The sequence below is a fragment of the Furipterus horrens genome, unplaced genomic scaffold (assembly GCF_987537825.1).
Source record: "Furipterus horrens unplaced genomic scaffold, mFurHor1.1.pri manual_scaffold_6, whole genome shotgun sequence".
NCBI classification, from domain to species: Eukaryota; Metazoa; Chordata; class Mammalia; order Chiroptera; family Furipteridae; genus Furipterus; species Furipterus horrens.
The window spans coordinates 62,902,586-62,910,048 of record NW_028327176.1 but is presented as its reverse complement, the minus strand read 5'-3'; the positions used below and the strand labels follow the sequence as shown (position 1 = coordinate 62,910,048).

Below are 7,463 nucleotides of genomic sequence, written 5' to 3'. Positions count from 1 at the left end.
TGTGTGCATAAAATGCCTAAACAAGTAGAATGCAATGGCCTTAATACCAGAGAGTATATCCCAGTGTTTAAATGCCCATATTTGTCAAAGTGGCCCATATTTAGTAGAATATAAGTAAATAAAAATTCTACATATTTAGTTATGAAAAAATTTATGATACATATAAGATAAATTATTTATTTTGATGTATATCTATTAAAATCATATCCAATATTTTTGGATTCTGATTTTGTTCTTAGCTATTTAAAATAGCTAAACTTAAAGAGGTATAGGCAGGTTCAAAATAAAACTATGGAAGAAGGAGTACCAAATGCACATTAATCAAAAAAAGGTTGGTGTTGATATGCTGGTAATATAGAGACTGTTTGATAATAAAGATCTATTAAGAATAAAAGTGATCAGGGGGGCACCGCTGCCAACTGGGCTGCGGACCGATGCGAGATGGTGGCCACTGAGGGGGTCGGCGAGGCTACGCAGGGCAGCGACCCCAATCAGTCCCAGCCGCCAACGCCCCAGCCGCAACCCCCGCTGCTCCAGCAGCAGCAAGAAGTGATGGAGATTGAGGCCAGAGAAGGGGTGGCATCCCCTATGGACGACGGGTCCCTGAGCCTGGACTCATCTATCTATGTTCTGTACAGAGATAGAGCAGAATGGGCTGATATAGATCCAGTGCATCAGAATGATGGCCCCAATCCAGTGGGCCAGATTATTTATAGTGAAAAATTTCGATATGTTTATGATTATTTCCGGGCCGTTCTGCAGCAGGATGAAAGAAGTAAACGAGTTTTTAAACTAACCAGAGATGCTATTGAGTTAAATGCAGCCAGTTATACTGTGTGGCATTTCTGGAAAGTTCTCTTAAAGTCACTCCAAAAGGATCTACATGAGGAAATGAACTATATCACTGCAATAATTGAAGAACAGCCCCAAAACTATCAAGTTTGGCATCACAGGCGAGTATTAGTGGAATGGCTAAAAGATCCCTCTCAGGAGCTTGAGTTTATTGCTGATATTCTTAATCAGGATGCAAAGAATTATCATGCCTGGCAACATCGACAGTGGCTTATTCAGGAATTTAAACTTTGAGATAATGAGCTGCAGTATGTAGACCAGCTTCTTACAGAGGATGTGAGAAATAATTCTGTCTGGAACCAAAGATACTTCGTAATTTCTAACACCACTGGCTACAATGATCGTGCTGTATTGGAACAAGAAGTCCAGTACACTTTGGAAATGATCAAACTAGTACCACATAATGAAAGTGCATGGAATTATTTGAAAGGGATTTTGCAGGATCATGGTCTTTCCAAATATCTCAATCTGTTAAACCAGCTACTTGATTTGCAATGAAGTCACAGTTCCCCCTACCTAATTGTCTTTCTTGTGGATATCTATGAAGATATGCTAGAAGACCAATGTGACAACAAGGAGGACGTTCTTAATAAAGCATTAGAGTTATGCGAAATCCTAGCTAAAGAAAAGGACACTATAAGGAAGGAATATTGGAGATATATTGGAAGATCCCTTCAAAGCAAACACAGCACAGAAAGTGACCCACCAACAAATGTACAGCAATAACACCATGTAGAAGAACTTGATAGAATGCTTTTATTTTTTTGAGACTCTAATGCAGGAGTGTAAAACTAGAGTGATCATTCCTTTTGCCTGTGGTGTAGTTTGCATTACACAGGTATTGCTTTTTAACAAGAACTAAGTGTAATGTTCCTAGGGTGCTGATGCTATTTATACTAGCTCTAAGAAATTTCTTTTAAAACAAATTTGGGTGGAGGGAGAAGAAACAGAGTTCCGTAAAGGAACCTTTGTAGTCTTATCAACATTTAATCCCTTAGCATCAACTCCTCCCTAAATGGTATATGCATCGGGATTTGCAGGAGTAATGGTTGTATATAACTTGTATGTGATGGATGTGAGGTAACTTAAATTTTGGTTCAGGAAGCAAGGAATGCAATTGTTACATTGGAGCTACTGTGCCACTCCCACAGTATCTTGCTATCACCATAACCAACTAATGCCAAAAGTATGGTTTTGTAATAAAATTATAGATGTATCCTAAACAAACAAAAAAGAATAAAAGTGATCAAAATACAGAAAGAACCATTTCACCAAGAAAAAATATTGTTATATACCTAATCATATAGCTTCAAAATATGTAAAGCAAATATATATGTAATTATAAGGAGAAATGTCTAAGGAAAAGTCTGATGGAATCCATCATCACAGTAGAAAAGCATTTTCTCAAAAAGAAAATGAGATTGATTGAATAGACAAAAGTATAAAAGAATGTACAGAAGTTTTAAAAGACAGAATAACAGACTTAATGTAATAGTCATTCTAAAACAAAATACTCCTAAATTAATGTTTATGTCTTTTTAATGTATGCATAAGATGTATTTATTTATTTATCATTTATAAGGTGTTTTTAAAAATGGGACATGAAGTACTCCAATAAAGCTCAATACATTTCAAAGAACAACTATCATTCAGAACCAAAAGATAGTTTAGAATATTTGAATTATCTTACTTTGATTTTCTTCTTCCAGGCTTTTATTTCAACTCTATAGACTAGTCTCAAATTCTGTTAACTCATCTTGTCCATGCCTTCAAATGGAGCCTTCAAGGAAAGTCCTTCATCATCTCCTTTCACCCATGCCACCTCTCTCTTTCTGACCTGCCTCCTTCCACTCTCTACTCTGTTCGTTTCATGTACACTGGCCTCCTTGCTGAGACCTGAAGATGTTTCCAACACAGAATTTTTTATGTTTTCTTTTTTATTTATAACATTTTAAATCTAAATCTTCACATGGTTTAATCCCAATAGAAGAGATTATTTTTGCTTTAACTTATCAAGTGTGCAACATAGAATAATGCCCCCAATATATCCACATTTATCCAGAACTGTGTATCTGTTACTGAACACGTCAAAAAGACTTGGCAAGGTGATTAATTAAGGATTTGAGAGAGGGAGAGTATTCTGGATTATTCAGTAATGCCTAATATAATCATCAAGGATACTTATAATAAGGAAGAAACAAGGTCAAAGTTGGAGAAAAGTTAATATGATGATGGAAACAAAGGGAGAAAAATACTATGTGATATGAAGCTCTAAACAGAGGGATCAAGAGAATTCTATAAACTGTAAAAAGTCAAATGAATTGCCAGAGCCTCCAAAAAGAACACAAGTGCTAACATTCATTTTAGGATTTCTGACCTCTAAACCATACACAATAAATTTGTGTTCCTATAAACCACTAAGTTTGTGGTAATTTATTACAACAACCATAAAAAATGAAATTATTAGATTTCCTTGATATTTCCTTTTAGTGTAGGATGGAGCCATATGGTTATCAGTTTTACCCAATGGGCTGTGAGCAGAAGAAATATGTATGACCTTGGGACTAAAGCATTTAAAATCTGACCTATGACTGTCTCATCTCTCTTCCCAGAGTACAGGGTTGCACAAGGCTGCAAACTCCTGTGAAGCCCAAACACAGTGGAGCTGCCATTAGCCTTGCTGCCTTAATGACTGTGTGGAGCATAGCACCTTCCCCACCCTCACTGCACATGCAATGGAGACAAGGAATAATCTCCACTTGCATTATCACACTGATGTTCCAGTCAATTTATAACTGAAGCATAGGCTATCACTACTCTGAATAATACAAGGTCTGTCCATAAAGTATCCTACCATGTAATATGAAAAATAGAGGCATTTATTAAAGAAGATGCAAGAAACATTGTCCTCAGCCCACTTCCAAGTAGGCACCTTGGGGCCTCACACAGTTCTCCCAGTTGCCATTAGCTGCCCTGTCACATTTTCTTCATTCTCACTGATGGTCTGAAATCTCTTCTCTTTCAAAGTTTATTTTAGTTTTAGGAAAAGACAGAAGTTGCAGGGTGCCAAATCTGGCTTTAGAGGAGCTGAGTCACCTGAGTGATTTGATGTTTTGCCAAAACACTCTGCATGAGATATGATGCATGAGTGGGCACATTATCATGATGAAGCTGCCAGAAAGCAGTTGCCTATAGCTGTGGCCTTCTGAATCATCGAAATAGTTGCTGTGGAGGAATGTCCAAGCTTAATGCAAAATTTGATGCAGATTTGTTGCTGTACTCAGTCAGTCATTTTGTTTTGTTTTTTAAGTATATTTTATTGATTATATTGTTACAATACTTCCAATTTTTCCCCTTTGCTCCCCTCCGCCCAGCAGCCCCCTCCCACAACAACTCCCCCCCAAGTCCATGCCCATGGGTCATACCTACAAGCTCTCCTGCTTCACCTTTTCATATATTCTTCTTCTTCTTCTTTTTAAAATAATTAATTATTTTAACAATAAAAAATAACAATCCCTCCCTCTCAGACTTAAAACCCTTTATAACCTTATAAAGGACAATGGGCGAAGGTCTCGAGCTCCTCTAGCTGCTTCAAGCTGGACATGGTCATTGTCCTACATACACTTGGGTCCAGAAATCCCTAATAAGAGTGGGGGTGTGGAGGGGAGGGTGGCCTTCCCACATGGGGGAGAATCGTGCAGACTCCAGGTTGGTTGGCTGTCCCCAGACAACGGCATGCTTGATTTAACAGGCTGGCATCCTTGTTGCATTCTAGAGGCAACAGATTTGGCAACAAGGTTAAAGGACATCATTCAATCCATAACCACTAGATGACGAAAGACAGGGATTAAGTTTTCAATGTCCCACATTAGGGAAAAGAAGGGCTTCTTTGGGGGAACGTGTGCCAGGTACATCTCACCTGTCCAAAACCCTTTTGCCCATTATACTTAGTTTGGGCTGAGAGAAATATTTTAGGTTTCCCCCCTCTCAGGCCTCTGGGCTCTTTCTGTCCAAGCCTTTAGGACAGAAAAGAGAAACCAGTTTTAAAGTGAAGCCCACAGACCACCCCATTCTTCACCAGCCCAGCCAGTTAGATCGGCCAAACCATTGAGTCTCAGGAGTCAGCGATGAAGAAAGGATTAAGTGAGGCCTATACATACAGACAATCACCCAGGCAATGAGATCATAGGCTTATGCCCTTTGAAAACAGAAAACACATGCTAATTTATGTAACATAACCCACATACAAGTCTCTAAATCTGTAGGACTATCATCAGAAAGACACCCAGTTGCAAGGCACTTGACATTCTTCTTGCCTGTAAATTAAACATCCTTGGTAATGCCACAGACATAGTTTAACTTTCAAATGAAAACAAATTTTAAATGAAAAGAAAGCTTAAAGACGTCTAGCTGCACTACTTTACAGTCCACCACTGAGCATTGTGATTTTCCTTGAATCGCGATTTTTCTCCCTAAGATTACCCTCCTTGTCATTAAAGGGACTGCATTAAGTCCATTTTTAATTTATCTTGTTCATTTGCATAAACACAACAAGAGCAGAAAATGATCACTTATGATCTTTAGTTTCTCTTTGCTAGAACTTACGCAAGGAACATTTAGGGTGACCTTCAGTCTGCCCTTCAAGGCACAGAAGCAGAACCACATACCTGGCATTCAGCCTTGCCTGTAAACACCTGTCTTTTCCAAGTCCTTCTGGTTTTCCATTGTACCTTAAGGTCCCATCTAGCCATCTTTCAGGAAAACAACCTTCATTCCTTCCCTGGAAAGATTGACATCAACCGCGCACCCATCCAAGCTACCAGGCCTTTTATCTCGTGGACTTTTATTACCTTTGAAAGTCAATCCCAGTTCCTCAGGGCTTTTTGGTAACAACCAAAACCCAAGCATGTCTCCTTCAGGCATGACATTCCAGTCAAAGTCTTAGTTAAAAAAAAAAAAAAAAAAACCCTCTATTAACAACTGGTCTTATTAGTTTTATGCAAAGAAACTTATGTCATTACTTACTTCTCTAGAATGACAAACTCTGGAGGGATCAGATAGGGAGAAAAATATACAGTGTGAAGGAAAATCCTTGTCTTTCTAATATTCACTGAACTTGCATTTCTACTCTTTATATTCATTTTTTCCCCTACTAAAAAATTTTTTTGTTTTTCCATTACAGTTGTCCCACTTTTTCCCCCTCTTGCTTCCCTGCACCCTGCCCCCCTTCTCGCACATTCAGTCCCCACCCAGTTGTCCATGTCCATGGGTCATTTATACATGTTCTTTGACTAGACTCTTCCCCTTCTTACCCCCTCTTCTCCCTCCCATCTCCCCCTTTGTTAGTGTTAGTTTATTCCTTGTTTACATACCTCTGGTTCAATTTTGCTCATTTGTTTGTGTTGTTCATTAGTTTTCTGTAATAGGTGATAGCCTAAGTTATTTTTCTTTCATTGCCTGGCTTATTTTGCTAAGCATAATTCTCCCTAGTTCCAACCATGTTGTTGCAAATGGTAGAAGTTCCTTCTTTCTTTCAGTACTTATTCATTGTCATTTTCCCCCTTTGTACTCGTGTTCCTCTCTGTCTCTCTCTGTTTCTTCATCTTCTTAAAGCAGACCCTTTAGCATCTCTTGCAATGCTGGTTTGGTGGAAATGTATTCTTTTAGCCTTCTTTTGTCTTGGAAACTCCTTATTTCACCTTCCATTTTGAATAAGAGCCTTGCTGGGTAGAGTATTCTTGGTTGTAGGGCTTTGTTTTTCATTGCTTGGAATATTTTTTTGCCATTCCCTTCTGGCTTGTAGTGTTTCTGCTGAGAAATCTGATGATAGCCTTATTGGAGCTCCCTTGTATGTCATTAGTTGTTTCTCTCTTGCTGCTTTCAGGATTCTCTCTTTGTCTTTGAATGTTGGCATTTTAATTATGATGTGTCTTGAAGTGGGCCTTTTGGGGTTCATCTTCATTGGGACCCTCTGTGCTTCCTGGACTTGCGTGACTGTTTCTCTCCTCATGTTAGGGAAGATTTCTGTCATTAGTTTTTCAAAGAGGTTTTCTATCCCTTGCTCTTTTTCTTCTCCTTCTGGAATTCCTATGATACGAATATTATTATGTTTCATTTCATCCTGCAGCTGTCTTAGAACCTCTTCAGTATTGTTCAGTCTTTTTTCATTTTGTTGCACTGTCTGAGAGTTTTTAAGTTGTGTTCCAGCTCACTGATCTAATCTTCTGCTTCCTCTAGGCTGTTTTTAATTCCTTCTACTGTGTTCTTCAATTCAGAGATTGTATTCTTCATTTCCTCTTGGCTCTTATTGATAGCTTCCATGTCCTTTTTCATGCTGGTGTAATTCTCAGTAAGTTCCTTGTAGTTTTTCTGGGGTTCTTTGTAGTTTCCGCTGAGCTCATTGAGCTTCTCCATAATCCATGTTTTGAATTCCATATCTGATAGTTTGCTCCCCTCTATTTCATTTAGCACTCTTTCTGGGGATTCTACCTTTCCTTTCGATGGGGGGTTGTTTCTCTGTCTCCCCATTTTTGTGACTCCTATTGTTTGTTGGTGCTTCTTAGAATGATCTGCACTTCCTGGATCTGCCCCTGGTGGCGTCAGATCATGTA

General features: G+C 38.7%; 1 pseudogene; it reads left to right on the top strand.

Annotated features, from left to right (window-relative positions):
• Nucleotides 1-441: 441 nt before the first annotated feature.
• Nucleotides 442-1,597, top strand: LOC150006316 (protein farnesyltransferase/geranylgeranyltransferase type-1 subunit alpha pseudogene; annotated as a pseudogene).
• Nucleotides 1,598-7,463: the final 5,866 nt, after the last annotated feature.